The sequence below is a fragment of the Mycteria americana genome, chromosome 1, assembly GCF_035582795.1.
Source record: "Mycteria americana isolate JAX WOST 10 ecotype Jacksonville Zoo and Gardens chromosome 1, USCA_MyAme_1.0, whole genome shotgun sequence".
In the NCBI taxonomy this organism is placed as follows: Eukaryota; Metazoa; Chordata; class Aves; order Ciconiiformes; family Ciconiidae; genus Mycteria; species Mycteria americana.
In genome coordinates, this window is record NC_134365.1 from 9,222,667 (window position 1) to 9,242,308 (window position 19,642).

Consider the following 19,642-nt stretch of genomic DNA (forward strand, 5'->3'; position numbering starts at 1 on the left):
TTTTATTGTTGGTGATGGTGTTTCAAACACACAGAATCCTAAACTCAGTGGTGGTGTAAATGGGTGCAATTCAACTATGCAACTATGTAAAGTATGTAAACCATGTCTGGAAATGGGATTGACTTCTTGTCCAAACTCAAAAAGGAAGCACACCAAGGGTGGAAACAAGGATGAAATTAGGAAAGCTAAAGCCCAGATGGAATTGAATCTGGCCAGGGATATCAAAGACAACAAGAAGGGCTTCTATAGGAACATAGGTGACAAAAGGAAGGCTAGGGAAAATGTGGGCCCATTGCCAAAGGAGATGGGGGACCTGGTTACACAGGACATGGTAAAGGCTGAGGTACTGAACGCCTTCTTTGCCTCTGTCTTTACTAGCAAGACCGGTCTTCAGGAACCCCAGGTCCCAGACACCAGGGGGAAAGGTTGGAGTAAGGAAGATGTAGCCTTGGTGAAAGAGGGTCAGGTCAAGGAATATTTAAGCAAACTGAACATAATAAGTCCATGGGCCCTGACGAGATGCACCCATGAGTGCTGAGAGAGCTGGCTCATGTCATGGCAAGGCCACTCTCGATAAACTTTGATCAATCATGGTGATGGGGAGAAGTGTCTGAAGACTGGAGAAAAGTAAATTTCACTCCTGTCTTCAAGAAGGGCAAGAAGGAAGACCCAGGGAATTATAGGCCGGTCAGTTTCACCTTGATCCCTGGGAAGGTAATGGTGCAGCTAGTCCTAGAAACCATTTCCAGGCCCAGTAAGGATGAGAAAATCATCAGGAGTAGTCAGGTTGAAGTCATGCTTAACCAACTTGATAAACTTCTATGATGAAGTGAGTGGCCTTGTGGTCGAGGGGAAAGTAGTGGGTATTGTCTACCTGGACTCCAGTAAGACCTTTGACAATGTCTCCCATAAGATCCTTGTAGAGGAGCTGTTGATGCAGGATGAGCAGACAGTGAGGTGGATTGAAAACTGGCTGAATGCCCAGGCACAGAGGCTGGTGATCAGTGGCACAAAGTCTAGTTGGAGACCAGTGACTGGCAGTGTTCCTCAGCAATCAATACTAGTTCCCAGTCCTGTTTAACTTCATCGTTAATGATCTGGATGATGGGGCAGAGAGTACCCTCAGCAAGTTTGCTGATGACACCAAACTAGGAGGAGTGGCTGATAAGCCAGAAGGTCATGCTGCCATCCAGTGGGACCTCAACAGGCTGGACAAATGGACTGACAAGAACTTCATGCAGTTCAACAAGGGAAAGTGCAAAGCCCTGCACCTGGGGAAGAACAACCCCATGCACTGGTACATGCTGAGGGACACTCAGCTGGAAAAAAGCATTGCAGAAAGGGACCTGGGGGTCCTGGTGGACACCAAATTGAACATGAACCAGCAATGTGCCCTTGCAGCAAAGAAGGCAAATGGTATCCTGCGCTGCACTAGACAAATTATTGCCAGGAGGTCAAGGGAGGTGATCCTTCCCCTCTACTCAGCGCTGGTGAGGCCATGCCTGGAGTACTGTCCAGTTTTGTCCCCAGTACAAGAGAACATCATGCTCCATATGGATTATGGTAATGAGCCCATAGTAATGATTCATAGTTTCTCCTATCCCATTTAAATCTCTGTGGCAGTAGTGAAACCTTTCATCTTCTTGCTGTACATCTGAGGCAGCTGAAGCTCACTGAAATCAGCAGGACTTTGGCTTATATTCAGTGGGATTAAGATTTGGCCTCTAAAAATTCTGATTTAAAACCTCTTTAAGTCAATGGGCAGACTCCTGTTGACTTTTGTAGACCCATAACAGATCTGTAGACAAATAGTGGTGCTTAAAAACCAAATAATTTAATCAGAGAAAATGGGAATTTCACTAGATGACCTGAAAGAAAAAATGCCCCTCAAGAAAAAGCAGTTTTCATAATCTCTTCAGCTCCATGTGCTTGAGAATTTTGTGGGGAAAAAAATATCCCTCTGACATACTACAGATGGGCGTAGAGATGTGGATTAGAATAAAGTTACATTTATGAGTTAAATTTCTGCAGTTCTATAAAGCAGGCTCTGCATGAGAAATGGTTACTGTATAATGATTTAAGTGCAATCCCTTTTTAATTGTATAGCCTTTAATTACATCTGCCCTACAACTTGGGGAAATGCACTGGGGACTGATAAGGAATCTTGTTTCTAAAGAAAAGTCAGAGGAGGATAAGCAAAAAAAAATGTGGTTGGTATCCAGTGAAGAGCTCTGCAGAATGCAATTAATTGGTAGAGAAGAAACCCATGGCTACTTCCTTCTTAAGCTGAATCGTATAAGTTTTTTTTAAGGGCTTCTTTTTTGTGTGAATAATTGTTTCAATTGTGTTGCAAGCTACCTCTACCCTTTATAAATCCCATGAGAACCTCAATACTCGCAAATATTTCTCCTTTTCTTCTTGTCTTTGATTATTTGTGTCTCATGGCAGTGATAGTGAAATATTTTTCTCATTGTTTCATCAATAAAATGTTTCAGAGGTACTGATAAAGGCCTCTTTCTCTTTGGAGGGCCTTACTTCTGTTTCCAGGAGTAAATTTAGCAGAATCTATTGTTACTTCCCATCTTTCAAGTTACCTTGGTTTGTAACTAATGAATCTTACAAATTGTATCAGGCTCCTAGGTGGAGTTGTTCTCCTTTCTCACATATATTCTGATCTGTTTCTGCTGGTTTTTTTTTTTTGTGGGTTGTTTTTTTTTTTCCCTCAGGACTTTGTGTATCTTAACTTCAAACTGTTCTTTCAGACTGATGCCAAGTTTCATCTATATTCTGTTTCATTGCAAGAGATAAATGGAGGTCCCTGTTCCTGTTTGGTTGCCTCTGATCCACCTCTTCTGTAGCTAGTATGGATGAACGTAGTGTTGGCTTTTATCTTTCAATCAGTTTCTGCTTCTTGTGGACACCTACTAGAATCCATTCCTTTCAAAATTTAATGCTGTGGGGAAAATGCTTTATTCTTTCTTCACGTTTGCTTTTACCATCACGTTTGGGAATGGAGGGTGTTCTTCCATTTCTCTATGAAATCACAAGCAATGGGCTGGACTCTAGCGTAGGACAAATTTAACTGAAAATAGGTGTTCCTCTGAAGTCCATCTGTATTTAATGTTAGATGTGGGAAGAGATCTGTTATACACCTGAAAAAAACAGGAAAGACTGTGGAGGTAAACTAGCTGATGAAAATTTTGCAATGCCTATTTCCTTAAGTTCATGTCACAAACAGAAGCTGTTTCTTCTACTTCTGAATAACTGAGGAAATCAGGAAGGACGACAAGAGCCATAAGCAACATTTACAGAACATTTACAAAGTCTCCCCGATACTTGCTTTAATTTTCTTCCCTTTCAGAGGCTTTACTTTTTGATACTGTCTTGCAAAGCAGGTTGGAAACCTGGGGTCAGCCAGGAATCATAAAGCTATTTTCAGTAGACCACACTGTGATGTCCCAAGAGCAACACAAAATCGTCCTCTGGCCCTGTCAGTGCCTCAGTAGCTATTACAACAGTTTGGAAAAGTCAAGTGGCCTTAATTTGTCTCATGAGTTTTCTGGCTTAAGTATTTTGTCACATTCCATTAGCATTTCACCAATGACATTTCCCTGGAATAGACGAACGGAAGATTGTGCGAATGTTTCAGCTTAATATTTACGTACATTCTCAGTGTGCATCAAATGACATTTCAGGACATTTCATCAAATGACATTGAGACTTACAATGTTTCCTAATATGTGAGTGTAATGGCTTGCTGGCACCATTTGAGCGGTCCTGCAGCATCCTTCCTGGCCTTCAGCAATGCTTGCGGTGGGAGGGACCTTTGCGTCCAAGCTGCTTATATAAACAAACTTTGAATTAGGCAAGCATGCACATGCTAAAAAGTATCCCAAAGTCATTCATGGTGTCTAATGAATAATTATTTGCCCTTGTTTGATTTTTCTATTTATTTATCTATCACATTTATCACTGGTACATATGATGACAAAGAGTGTCCTCCCTAGGGACTGAAAATTCCTCTCTTACATGCGAATTTTAATTTAAAAAACGTCCAAGGAGAATATTTCAATGGTAGGGATTTTTGTTTTTACTTATTTCATTTATTTAAACAAAATTCCCTTGGAGGCTTTCCAGGGAAATTTTCGACAACTTGGCCGGGTCTGAAGGAAGAAACAACCAACCCAACCAATCCAGCTCGCAGCAAGCTTTGCCTAAGCCCCCTGACGCTGGCAAGGGTAGCAGAGGAAGGGTTGTCGTGGTGTGGCACGGCAGAGGACCCGTGCAGTGTGTCCCCTGCGTGGCAGAGGCCTCCCGGGACGGCCCGAGTGCCGGGGCTGGAGGGCGGCACCGTCCCGGGAGCGCTGCGGTGGCTCCGCGGGCGCAGCCCCGACTCCCCGGGATCGCAAGAGGCAACAGTACCACCTCGTGGCTACAGCCACATGGCTGCTCTGCAGAAAAGCTGCAGCACGCGCACCGAGTTTTGGGAATATTGGGGGGAAAATGGTGTTTCAGGAAAGTGCTGCCTATCCTACCTGTCCAAGTGGCTTTTATCCCGTTGCTCTGCACGCAGGTAGATCACCTGAAGCTCTCTGCTGTATTTCTTTCTATTTCCAGGATGCAAACTGTTGGTTGTTTGTATTGTTATGGTACCTAGAGGATCAGCCAAAAAGTATCCCACTTCTGGGCGCTGTATATAAGGGCACAAAGACAGCCAGCCCATGTCTCTCTGAGCCTGAAATCTCCATCGGCAAGCTAGGCTGAAAATTGCAACACAAACAGACATGGTGAGTTAGCTTTAAGCAAGCCACTTTTAGGATCCTAAGCGGTGTAATATAGCAATGTGGACCTCAGTGTGGGCTGTCCACTCTGCATTTACTCAGCATTTTTGAGAGAGTGATAGGCTGCTTGCTGCTCTGGGATTTAAAACCAAAAACGAGTGAAGAAGCATTATTATTGCGTAGAGGAGAGGCTGTAGCAAAGACAAATTAAAGAATTTGCCCAAAATCACAAGAGAGATCTGTTCTAACAGCAGGAATTGAACAACTGTGTATTAGTTGAATTTAGTGCAGTAAACACAGAAGTGTTTGTTCTTTACTGACGTAAGTCCTCTGGACTAGAGTCTGCTCTGGATTTATAAAAGTGGAGGTAACAACAGAACTTGCTCAATAGCCACTTATTACAGTCATCTTTCACCTCCCTGAGAATTACCATCAATCAGCCTTTCAAGGATGTGCTTTGAGAGGAGACTGAAGAGCAAACATATCATCACCTGTGCTGTTGTATGACTAACCTCTAGCACAAGCGAGGTGAACAAGTGTTTGATCTGCCATCCATGATAAAATATTTCAGGGTCACTGACTGATAGCTTTTCTCTGGGAAGTGAAGAATGGTAGGAATAAATGTCTCGAGATAAATTCTGTTCTTGCTGGGTCTGTCTACAAAGTTATATGTGATTAACTGTTTCCAAATAATCTCATGCAGGGGCACCCTCAGTTTGTAACAAGATTCTTGTTTGGGTTTGGTATAATCCACCTCTGAGTTCTTACTCTTTGAATTTAAATTCATGTCCGGACGGATACAAGTCTGGATATGGCTGAAAATTCAGAGTCAATTAAAAATGTTACTTTTCAATTAACCAAGACTTTTGCACCCAAAACTTTAAATCTGGGCTAGGGTTTTGGGTTTTTTTTAGAAAAACAAAGCAAAAGAAAACAAATTGCTGTGTGAACTGTTTTAATAAAGAACATGTGGGAAGTGATCTGTTAGTGTCAAAACAAAATTAGACAGGATTTTTTTAACTCTGAGTAAATTGGGATATATTAAGTACTTTGAATAAAGTTAAGATGACAGCAAAAGCCATAATAATTTCGCCCTCAGTTAAAGATGCAATTGCCAGAAAATTGAAAAATGTAGGGAAATTCTCTGCAGTGCTTTAAGAATCAATGTGCACCATATGCGGCAGTACAAAGATGATGTGGAGAAGATAGAACTGACTGATCTTTTCAGTGCAGTCTCTGAGGCGTGAAAGTCATTCTGAAGTTTAATTGAAGTTGGGAGAAGCTAGCTTCTGACAGAAGACATTTGTTTTAACTGTTTTGCAGGAAATGAATGAAATCTTTAATTTTCAACATGCAAAAGACTCAAGCATTCGTATATAAAGATGGGCTTATTAAAATTATCACCTTCTTCATTTGTGGGGAAAGCAACTACTCAACTAAGGTAATACTTCAAGCTGTTAAAATTATTTCATTGTTATCAGGAAGCAAGGAATGAGTTTTCTTATGCATATAATTGAAGGAGGAAATTCTAATATGACCTCTGTCAACATGCCTATCAAAAAGGTGCTTAAAATTGACTTGAGTATGAGTGCACAATGGCTAGTTTTCAAATCAGTTATTGTAAGCTCACTGCTGCTTTGCTGTCTGCCTCATCCTGTGCACTTAGAACAAGATCTTCTGATCTCCCTTTCATGATGCATGTGGATAATGCTTTCCAGGTGGACCTACAAACAGAGTACATAGCTGCTGCTGTAGCACTAGTAGTAAAAAGTAATCTGGTGCGACCACCTAAAATCCCTTTGCAGTGCTACCTGTGTCATTCTTTAATCTTGAAGCATATCATAGAATCATAGAATAGTTTGGGTTGGAAGGGACCTTTAAAGGTCATCTAGTCCAACCCCCCTGCAATAAGCAGGGACACCTTCAACTAGATCAGGTTGCTCAGAACCCCGTCCAACCTGACCTTGAATGTTTCCAGGGATGGGGCATCTACCACCTCTCTGGGCAACCTGCGCCAGTGTTTCACCACCCTCATCATAAAAAAAAAATTCTTCCTTCTGTCTAGTCTAAATCTCCTCTCTTTTAGTTTAAACCCATCACCCTTTGTCCTATCACAACAGGCCCTGTCCCCATGCTTCTTATAAGCCCTCTTTAAGTACTGAAAGGCTGCAATAAGGTCTTCCCAGAACCTCTTCTCCAGGCTGAACAACCCCAACTCTCTCAGCCTTTGCTCATAGGAGAGGTGTTCCATCCCTATGACCATTTTTGTGGCCCTCCTCTGGAGCTGCTCCAATGGGTCCATGTCTTTCCTGTGCTGAGGGCTCCAGAGCTGGACGCAGCACTGCAGGTGGGGTCTCACCAGAGCAGAGTAGAGGGGCAGAATCACCTCCCTGACCTGCTGGCCACGCTTCTTGTGATGCAGCCCAGGATACGGTGGCCTTCTGGGCTGCGAGTGCACATTGCTGGCTCATGTCCAGCTTTTCATCCACCAGTACCCCCAAGTCCTTCTCTGCAGGGCTGCTCTGAATTTATTCATCCCCCAGCCTTTATTGATACCGGGGGTTGCCCCAACCCAGGTGCAGAACCCTATACTTGGCCTCGTTGAACCTCATGAGGTTCCCACATATCCTTGCTCCCACCAAACTTGTACGGAAATGTGCAGTGGGAAGCCGTGTTTTCCAGAGACTGAAATCCTTACTGGGATTCAGTGACTGAATTTGATTTGTCTGCCAGGAAGCCATCATAAAGGACCCCAATTTCCTCGTCTGTAAGCAGGGACAATGCTATTGATGGTATCTGCTCTGAGATCTGCAGTTGGGAAATGTTAAACATATATTGTCATTGTATCATTTCAAAGGAATCAGACCTTAGGAGGGCTCTGTTTTCATACTGTCATTCATCATTCTCGTGACACCCAATTTGCACTCCCACTCTATACACCAACATAGATTTGTTTTGTTCTGCCCTATAATTGACATATACTGTTGACCTGAAGGCTGAGATAGAAACATAAATTTAATAAGCTTGTGAAAGGAATATAATTCTAGGACACACACAATATAGAGTTCCTTTACATTTTTTTTCAGTGGAAGAGATCAATTTATGTTATAAAGACATATCTTTGTCTTAGCAAATGTTTGCATTAAGCTGTGTTATAGAGAGAAATTTTAAGCTAATTTCAGAGTAACAATTTCAGAGTAAATAAGTGACTGGTTTAAAAGGATGTTACTATTTTATCATATTAGAAATTAAACTTTTCCCTAATATGAAATGTAATTTTATGAATTCTATGTCATTATAATCTTTACGTACTTTTTTGACAGCATTAAGAGCTAAAAATACCTAAATTTGAGACATCCTTAAAGGCCGTAGACATTTAAAAAATATAGTGTGATAACACACAATCTGGGCTCTACTGAAACATGCTTTTCACCAAGGAATACAGCTGTTAACAAAATGACACCTTATCCATTCAGTGATTATAGAAATGGAAACATTTTATGAATGAATTTTAAAGGGTTATCTGAGGCTTCAAATATAATAATCAGTGAGCAAAGAAGAGTGACATAATAGTAATCACAGCCTTATCCTGGTTTGAACTGTTGAAAGACACTGAACAGCCTCTTAATAGTACAGGCGTGCTTAAAGCTATATGGTGCATTCAATCAAGAAGATCAGTAGAACTTCAAAAAAAGAATACAGGCATGCTAGTGTAGCTAGATAATAATGGCTAAAGAGATTGTTAGTAAAATAAACATGCTCATACTTTTCAAGATATAGATGTATATACATACGTACACAAACAGAACCTCGTCAGAATGCCCAAAATATACTTTCTTGCCACAATGACAAATAAAGGGAGAGTAATGGTGTTTTCAGTTGTTTCATCTTGGATTTCTCTAAAGCATCCTAAGAGTTTTGTTATCTACATTGTACAGCTCAGTCTTGCCGATTGGTATTTTAGGATCTGATGGTTCCTCATGATTTGAGGACCTGCAGGCACAGTTCACCTTGTATTTCTTCCTGCTGTCAACAGCTGCTATTTCAACTACAGCTCTGCATTTCTGTAGTAATTAACTCATAACAACAACCACGTAAGGAGACATTGAACCCATGTTTTACTGTTATAAACATACTCTGCTTTTTGACTGCAAAGGCTTTCACAAATATCATTGCCTATCATGGTATGTTTTCTGTTTCATTAAATATACTTACAGGCATTTGTAATACCTTTGTTTTTAGTATTGGCTGTTTCTAGGTTTGTATTGAACAACATTTTTGGAATTTAGCAGTTCCAAAGTTAGCAGTTGCAAAGTTGCTACTCCTGTTTTACTAGTTCCATCAGGCTCTGACCGGTACAACCAGAGGAGCCAAGAGCAGTTCTTGAGTCAACATGGAAGTGCCTGCTGACATTTAAGACCTCTTAGCTGACTTACGCTGCTAATCCACCTGTGCATAGTTGGCCCTGTTGATCCTGTCTTATCTGTCAGCCCCACAAAAATGTCTGGGAAAACCTGGGCATGCTTAAGTGGTCTTCAATGCTTATCAGCAGGAAAGTGAATTGAGTGCTTAGACACCTAGCTCACACATATTCACTTCTCAGTAGATAACTATGTTGAGGCGTCTATAATACAAGCTTCTACCTGCTGATAGAAAGTAGCATGAACTCCCACTATGAGCAATAGAAAATAGCAAAGGTAGTTAACAAAACTTACTGTGTGATTATGACTGTCATTCCAAAAAAACCATGGATGTTCCATAGCTCCTGTATTATATCTGCCAGCCAGGGGGGCATAAAAAAGTATTTTATCTTGTTAGGTGTTTCAGGTGATGTTAGGTCCCTTTGGGCAATTGAATCAAGTTACTAATGTCAGACAGACCTTGCATTTCCTAACACTTGCAAATTTACCTTTCCAAGACATATTGATTTTCACAGTTAGCTCTGAGTATTCAGAGTAGAAATAGTCCTCCCATGACGTAATCTGAACTTTACCTATATTCCACATGACCGAGTTTTCTTTTCACATACTTAACTACATCTTCAGCTATCACAGTAACTTGTGCAGATTTTAAACTTATAATTAAAAAGGTCATTCCTGATGTTTAAAGTAATAGTTCAGTCACAGTGTGTAGCTGCTCTTGAGCAAGTCCCACTAGGAAATATTCTCTAAAGTAGCTGTTAGTGCTGCAAACATCTCTGTGTCAAATACAGAGTCTTCTCATTCTGTAAAACACATGTAGTGTCCTTCTTCATGGGTATCTTCTGTCTGTGTCCCCAGCCTTTTGGAAAGTGGGTTTGCACCTTGCAGATTTAACGGTCCCATGTGATGTTAGGACATTGCCAATGTCTGCCAGTTTCCTCTGCACCACATGTGCTCTTTGCTGCTTCTTGTCCATTTTCAGTCTCTTGGAGATGTTACTTTTGTTTTGCCTCTGATGCTACTGTGAATCCATGTTTTGAAAACTCAGCCAAAACTTTTCTCTTCTAAATATGTAATCTGGTCTGATTACATTCTGGCAAATAACACAATTGGTTTTTTAAGATTGAATTGAGATGTTCTATCTCAGGTCTCCAAGCACTGTAATAATCTGTTCTCAAATTAGGGATTCCACAAACCCTTCAAAATTGCATGTCTGACTTAATAGCCTCAGAGGTGGTATAAATGCTTCAAAAATTTCTCCCTGTTTTTGATCTCTTATGAAACTGATTCAGTTCTTTATTTTCTCTGGAAGCACAATATTATTTCAAATCTCTTTAGAACAGTTAGATAACAGTTCATTCTTCTTTCTGTAAGTGCAGACTGTTAAGCAAATTCAACACTTCAGACACAGCAAAATGGGAAAAACAGAAAACTTTTGCTCATGTTACTTTTCAGTAGCTCTGCATACTTTCTTGAAAAAACAGATTTTCTCTTTGAACCTCTGTGTTATGTATTGCATTCCTAGACAGTTTCAGCTGCACAGGAATAACACTATAGAGCCATCAAATAGCAAGGGGATGCTGCCCTATTTTACCACCTTTTTCTTGTCTTCAAGCAGCTGTCTTCATCTCTTACATCTACTCAATGCTCAGCGTTTCTGCGTAGAGTTTATAGGTATGCTGGTTTTGGCTGGGATAGAGTTACTTTTCTTCATAGTAGCTAGGATGGGGCTCTGTTTTGGATTTGTGCTGGAAATGGTGTTGATAACACAGGGATGTTTTCGTTACTGCTGAGCAGTGCTTACACAGAGTCAAGGCCTTTTCTGCTTCTCACCCCACCCCACCAGCGAGTAGGCTGGGGGTGCACAAGGAGCTGGGAGGGGACACGGCTGGGACAGCTGACCCCAGCTGACCAAAGGGACATTCCACACCATATGGCGTCATGCTCAGCATAGAAAGCTGGGGAAGAAGAAGGAAGGGGGGGATGTTCAGAGTGATGGCGTTTGTCTTCCCAAGTCACCGTTAGGCGTGATGGAGCCCTGCTTTCCTGGAGATGGCTGAACACCTGCCTGCCCATGGGAAGGAGTGAATGAATTCCTTGCTTTGCTTTGCTTGCGCACACAGCTTTTGCTTTCCCTATTAAACTGTCTTTATCTCAACCCCCGAGTTTTCTCACTTTTACTCTTCTGATTCTCTCCCCCATCCCACCATGGGGGAGTGAGTGAGCGGCTGGGTGGGGCTTAGTTGCTGGATGGGGTTAAATCACAACGATAGGCTTGAATATAATAATAAAGAAGTAAATGAAAGATTGTATGAAAAAGTTTGAGAGAGAGAGAGAGAAAGAAAAAGAGAAGTGGTTATCACAAAACTGACTTTCAATTTAAAAACTGTAAAACCAGAATGTTCCAGAGTGTTGGATTTCATCTTTAGCAGCAAAAGTCCAAATATTTTTAGAAACAACTATTCAAAGAACTAGCATATATTTGAAGATATACACTAGGCAATTGCCTTGGGGGAAAAGCTCAAAGGAATAGGAAAATTCTAGGATGTCTTTCTTTCTGTAATGTTTTTATTTTCCTTTTTTAATAGCTCTATGTCCTTATTTGTGTGTGTGTGTGTGTGACTGTGGATGACTAAATAAAAAAGCTTATACATATATTTGCATACAAATGCAAATGTCCATATAAATATACATATGTATATATGAAGACAGTGGAGAAGGAAGTTTCCTTTGTCTGTGTATTTCTTACTGGCTGAAGCAAACTTCTTTGAGAAACCTTAACCCAGACACAGAGATATACAGAGTTAAGTTGCACAATAGCAACACAGTCTGTATTGGAATTATTGTACAGCAGATAAATGCCTATGCATAAGTTTGCTAATGTAGTAAGTAAATTACATGAAAGAAGAGTTCCAGAAATTAAGAAGAAAAAAGGCAGAAAACATTTACTTGGTCCAAACTTCTTTATCTGGAACATTTTAGAAAAAGCATTCTTTGACAATCATCTCTTCTACATCACTCTTTTCAGCTCCATAAGCACAGTTGACAGCTCTTCGTTCCTGAATTCTGCAGGAAATGTATGAATTTTTAAAACAAACTTACACACCTTTCTTTTCATTACATCTTTCCCACTGTGTCTGTTTCTGTTTCAAAATACCACATCTCAGCATTTCCTGTCTATATAAGCATATAGATATGTGGGATATATATTTTCTTTTAATAGTGATGGAGCTTGTTTTCTTTTTCCCCTGGTGATGGTCGTCTGCATTCTGCATGTGGCGACACTCACAAGAGGGATAAATATGGGACATTTGCCCTTTTATATTCTCCTTAGGATCTTTTTCACAAAAATGGATTATCCATTTGCCATTTTCTTTTGTCATTATAACCTTTGTCATGTGTGTGGGCTCCCTGGGCTCTAATGTCTCTTTCTTCATGAATTAAAGGGGGAATTCTCCTCTTCTTTGACCTTTTCAGTATTCTGCTTTTCAGTGGGGTGGCATTTCCACTCCTTAAAGATTACAACCTGCACTGACTAATCAGCCAATCAAATGCCAACTATGAATGTAAAATCAATTACTGTTTCTGTCAAAGCCAAACCTTATCCGATGTATTTTGGCCTCCTCTGCCATCATCCACTGGTAGGGTTAAAGTTTTAATGACAGGAGTATATATCTAAATGGGCCACATCCTTTGACACATACTGGAGAACCTTCTACTTGGTTAACATAAAGAGAAACTAAACTTTTGCTTACTTCAGAGCATGGTGTAATGGGTAATTCAGGGGTTAAATCCAGTATTCCCCTTAGTCCTGTCATTTGTGTGACTTGCAGCAAGGCACTGCATGCTTTGACTCCCTCCCCCCCTGCCCCATCCCATCCCGTCCTTGTGTCCCATCCCCCCCTCAAAGGAAAATATTTAAAACATCGTTGTTGAATTAATTACTTCCTGTCTCTGGAAGAGGATACTGGAGCTCAATGCTTGATCCGCACAGGGCTTCCCTCTGAACCCTTTCAGATGGTTTCGTATCAGAGTTCTTTGTTTACCACAGTGTTGGCTACTTTCAGAAGTGGACACAGTGTCCTGAATTTTAAGTATACTCTTGAGCTTCATACTTCATATCGGACAGTTAGAAGTCTAGTCTAATTTTCCAGCTTTCCTCTGTGGACATCCAGGAAAGAGCATATGAGTGGTAGAATAAATCTCATTTCTAACAGACTGGTTCTGAAGATGTCTCCTATTGCAGGAATTATTGTGTTGCTTAAAAAGCTTCTTGGAATGGAGGAGGTGATGGTGAAGACATTACAGGGAAAGACGAGGATTTTACTAACAAAATATTCCTGTCAGTTGTTTCAGACTTGTTATTCTGTTGACCTGTAGCGACATTTATTTTTTACATTCTATCCCCCCCCTTATGTCTAAAATGGTTCTGCAAAGTCTTTACAGGAAGATGAAGTGTTACTTCATTGTGCTGATTTCCAGATCTTTGTGCTATAAACCTCAACAGCGTTTAGAAAGCTTTTCTTAAAGTCACAGAGAATAACAATTTAAAGGACATCAGTTGAACTGTGTTTCCTGAAAATCCTGTTGGAGATTTGCAAGCAGTTGCAACCAGAATCCCTGGCTGTCACAGAAAGGAAGCAACGGATTTTGTGGTCAAAAGACTGAGTTTTTCCTTGTCTTGTGTCCCTTTTTCCTCATTTCTAAAGGAAGAGAAAATCAGTACCCCAGGGTGTTGTTATCATTCCTCATATGTAGCAAATACTCTCATAAGTTGGATGGTATTTTGAGGCAAAAGGTAAGATTCATCTCAACTATCTTGAAATATGTAAAAGTTAGGGAATTACTTTTAGGGTGAAATTCAGATTGTTAAATTTAGATGTCTGAAACCATCACCTGAATCTCGATCCAAACCGCATTTTAAATGTCTGTTTTAGACCAGAGGAAACCCACCACAGGTGTGTGGTCTAAACCGTTTATATAAGCTCTTCATTAATAAATTATTAAAATGAGACACCTAGCTTTTAGATGAGACACCTCACTTTTACAGGTGATATATGTCTCACCCCAAAGCTAACATGACTTTGGGGATTAAATTTTCAAATATCACTTATGGCAATCATCTTGGAAAACTTAAAACTTACACACAATGAGAATTCCTGCAGAAGGTCCGAGTCTGATCCAAACCCTTTATTATCAGTGGGAGGTTTTTTGGTCGGTTCTGGAGAGGAAACTGGTTAAGAAGGAAACAACATCTGCTTCCAGAATCCTGCGCTCTAGAAAGCAGAGAAGTTTCAAGGGAAGGATCATGCAACGAGATATATTTTTTCTGTCTCTGCAATGGAGGAGTGTGTATCATTTACAGACTGGTACATTTTAACAACCAGAGCATACATATTAGCTGGTTAAGCAGAACAGACATTGCTGACGTACAGATAACTCTCCCTTGGGGCTGTCATGGACAGTTTATTGATGATTGATGGAAAAGACATTTTTCCCTCCCCAGCATATTTTAGTAACTGGGAGTGAAGTCTGCATTACACAGTGGATGAGAGCACAACATCTGCATCATTAAGAGTTATTGAGGTTTCCAATACATCTAAGTCCTTCATAAGATTCCTTAAAAAAGGACAAATTTATATTCCAGGATGCAAGGTTGTTAATGTATCATTGCCATCGAGCATGTTTTGTTTGTAAAATTTGAGTTGCCTGTAACATCATAGAGTTTTGAAACCTCCTTTCTCTGCTCAAAGTGCATTTTATGTATTATTTGTCTAGTATGAAGTATATAGTCAGGGGCAGCCCAGGGTTATAAGCAACAGGCTTTAAAATAAAATTAAATATTCAAAATCTGTACAAATAAGTCCTACCTGTTTAGGTGTTGCACGACTAACTATGTGCTGTTTCAGCCAAGGCACAACCTGAACTGGGGATGATCTGAGAAAATTTTCATTGTTGTATAATAACTGATATGGAGCCAGTGTATTCTCTTGGTGGCATTTGCTTATTTCTATAAATGTTAGGCTATTTGATTTCAGTGGATATCACCAGTATGACGACACTTAGGAATAAGTCCCAGATAAGACATGCCAACACTCATCTGAAGCAGCAGCTATCTTTTTGCCTTTGCTTCTCTCCGTCGATTTACAGAGGCTGCTCTTGCATGGTCACTCTACATGGTTAACACACGACCTTGTCTCGGATCCCAGACATGACTTTTGGAGCAAGGAAAGCACACTGGCCTATTCCTCTCAGTGGAAATCATTAAAGATTGTTAATATTCATTGGATCTTTTCTTTATAGATAGTTTTTTCTTGGGTTACTATTATTCTTGAATGTTTGTCAGTGTAAATCATATAACTTATTGATATTATTACTATTAATACTTATCAAAAAGAATAATAGTACAATTACAGTAATCGTAGGCTGGTGTCCTTTCTCAGTAAATCAGTCTTCTGAGTAATAAACTATTATGCTGTTTTCTTCCTGAGAACTGTCTGAAAGTGTTTTGGGAAATATTTTTGTTAATCTTTTTTCCCTTTTTTAAATGTCAAATTTTTGGTACCAAGTAAGTGCAATAAATAAATGAAATGATAGAAATCACACTTGCAGAACTGCCCACTGGGTATATGAAGGAGCACTGGGGAGCTAAGCTTACAAGCCATGCAGGTGCAGTTTATGATTTTGAATAAAACCAGAAAGGAAACAAAGAAACTGAAAAAGAGAGGGAGGGAAGTAGCTATTTCCCCTTCCCTCAGGAGGGAAATAGCTATCATTACTCATTATCTGCTCTTTCAGAGGGAGTTCCTGTTCAAAAAGACTTGGAAAAGATCAGAGAAAGAAAGAAGACAACAGTCCCCATAAAATACACACATTTCAGCTTATGGTATGGCATTCTAGAGTGAGAAAACAACAATGTATTTCAAATTGTCAACAGAGGAGTGACAACAGTCTGACAGTAGGAAAAATCTGAAGCCCTAATATTCTTATATTTGATTGTAAAGAAGATTATAATGATGGCATACTTAGCAGAGTTGCTCCATATTGTTTTATAGCACTTTTTTTCAGTTCTGGTAGGAAAGAATAAGTCGTAGAAACTCCAGAATGTATATATTTCACAATCGCATGAATTGTTTCTGTGTGCGAAACTTTCTTTTAGATCTACCGAAATCTAAGTCTTTGAGCCATATGAACAGTCACGCCGGGTCAGATTAAAAGTCCATCTTTAATATCCTGTTTCCAGTTACAACTAGAAGTAGAAAGAGAGTATAGGAATATATAAATACAAAGCAAATGTGCACTGATAATTATCCTGAATACTTATTCAGTTGTTTAAAATTCCAGGTACAGAGACTTTTAGCTCTTGACCAACAAGGATTAAAATATAAGCAGAAAGCAGAGTATATCTCCTAGATCAGAGAGAGGACAAGGGATAGACTGATGCAATTCAGCCCCCTGGCTACTGCAATTGTGTTTATTTTTGCCAAGTCTTGCAATGTCAGCCTGTCTTGTACTTAGGGTGGAAGATACCAGAGCTAAAAATTTGTCTATACCTAGAAATAAGGTATTTTGCAACCTAGGGTCCCTTCCTAGCCAGTGGAATGAAATAGGCAACTCCAGAAGGCAAATCTTCCTACTTTCCTTCAGTAATTTTATTAGAATGGGATTGTTCACTGTCAGGGGATGCCTATTTTACCCCAAGGCACACAGCCACTGTTAAAATTTGACACAACTTAGACTTTGATAAATAGCTAAAAGTGGCTTAGATCCAAAATAAGGATCCTGTGGGAGAATGGGTTCATTATATATTCAAAATATATTTTTTCTCAAATGGAAACCTCCAGAAAGATATTAAAGAACACATCTATTTTAAGTTCTTTCAGGCTAGTTTTATGATTAGAGACAAACATTTCCTCAACTAATATATTTGGTTCATTATTAATATAACCAAAGAGAGAGATGAGGAGCAGGGGAGTTGGTGACTGGAGTACAAGGTTGCACAGACTAGCTATAGACATAATTTGGATGTTTCAGACTATTCTTTAAACTAGAGGCAAGTAATAGACCTCAGTCATGCTCCTATATCTTCCAGGCAGACGGAATTTTAAGCCCATTCAGAACTCCTATGAATCACAGAATCACAAAATCACAGAATCGTATAGGTTGGAAAAGACCTTTAAGATCATTGAGTCCAACCGTAAAATGCATTCACATGTGCATTTTCCATATCCCTATGGGATATGGAAAACATGTGAATGCAGGAGCAGGGAGAATTGGAGGAATAGCTTGCTGATTACCAGACACTTGGCCTATACAAATACAGAAGAAATGGTGGACGAGGTGATGAACCTACTCATTGTGGCAGAAATTCTGAAAATCTTTTAATTTTACAACTAGGCAAGTTATACTGCAAATGGACACAAAGACTTCATATCATGAAGAAGAAACCCAGAGTGATTTTCCTAATAATTTATTGCCTGTCCTTTGGTTTGGGGCTCACTACACTAGAGATTATAGCAAAGTAAGATACAGCCATTGTCATCCATCTCAGAGGAATGGTTAATATACTTCCAGCATGGTGAGTATAAAATATAGAGATATCTTTTGGGGGAATAGCAAATAACAGAGCTCCCACATCACAGTTCTTCTCATCATTTTTGTCTAGGAAGAAAGCCAGGGATTATTCCTACAGAGAAGCTAGAAGAAAAGTTACCAGCTTCAAACAATTCACCTCTTATTAAACAGTATATTTTGTCAGTAATAAAATTCAATAAATAACTATAGAGTAGCCGAGTAAAAGGGGAGATAAAATCCAATAAAGGGCATGAAAAAGATCCATTTCCAACAGTAGATTGACCAACTTTCCAACTCCTCCATTTATTTTCTCAAAGAAATAAAAATAGTTAAAATTAGTGTTTTTCATTCAGAATTCTTCAGCACTTGTGGAATTACAGGACATGGCTAAGCTAATGTTACATGACCCCCACTTAACCTAAGCTTGCTTTACTTTATCTGAGATAATTTCATTGATCTCTAGGCTCCAGAATCAGAAAGAACTATCATGATCAACAAGATTGACTTCATGTTAAGAATTTCTCAGATTTTTTCCAGAACTGGTAAAAGAGAAACAAAGATAGATAGTTTGTCAAAGCACTTCTGGAGGAAGGAACAAAAAAGCGTGTTCTGATTTCTGGTCCACTCTTATCCAGAATAATTCTTCACTTCTATTCCCACGGGATTTCTTGGCCCTTTTCACTCATTTTGCCTTACTTTTTTTCTAATCTACTCACCTTACCTCTGGACGCTTCAGAGGATTAAGGCTATGTGGTTTATAACTCGGGGTTTCTGATCTCTGACTTCTTTTCCTCAACATCAGACAATAACCTCTATTTATACTTTTCTTCTGGCTTGAAGATCATTCTGTTCTTCAGGTTTATCTTCTCTTGTACACCTTCCTCTCTCCTGGCCCACACTGCAAAACTCTGCCTTTAATAATTGCTCTTTCAGGAAGTAGGTGTTATTCATGCTGATCTCTCAAATTCCAAGGAATTTCAGAAAAGCCATGTAGCATTCTGCCTGGAAGACAACCCAAAGTTTGAGAGCAGATCTATTACATCCATCAGCCAAATTTATATCGGATTATTAGCAAATGCCTTTAGAATATGTACATCATGATTAACAGTCTTAAAATGGTACAAGATCTACAGTATGCTCAAAGAACATGATAAAACGCAGAATTTTCCACAACCATTTGTTACAACATTGCTAACACACACGCACACACAAAGTAAGAAAAAACAACCACAGGCTTTATTAATAGTTAGAAATATTTTTCTTTATTCTTTTTAAAAATTTATTCTTCCTCAGAAGGTGGAATACATTAGAACGCATTTCAGAATACAACAGGTATATGGCCACAAGACTGTAGCTACAATTTGTGGGGAAATATCAATGTGTTATTGTGCTGGATAATATTCAGCATGAATAAGATTATTCAGGCTTCTGGGAGATGAAAAGCTTGATAGGCTGTGAGATATTAATAATACTGCACCTGTTTTGGTGGCTGTGCCAGATTGCAACAAACTTATTTCAAACCATCTCAGGACATAAAACAGTCTATAAATAAAGATTCAATTACATAGTACCTGAACTGTGTATTGCCTTTAAACTGTAGACTGACCAGTCTTAAAATAAAATACTTAAAAAAAAAAAAAATTAAGCTGCTTTTTAAAATTTTTCCTTCAATTTTATCTTTCAGGAGACACACAGTGCAAAATATTGGTTCAACCTCTTTGTTGCTGTTTTTGAAGAGAGATTCCAAGCAATGAACAACCAGATCTGCCTCGTAATATGTTTTAATGGTTCTGCTATATGTGTTCTCTAATAAAAATTAGGGGTTCGGATTTAGACTGGAATTTGTCTGACGATCTGGATAGACAA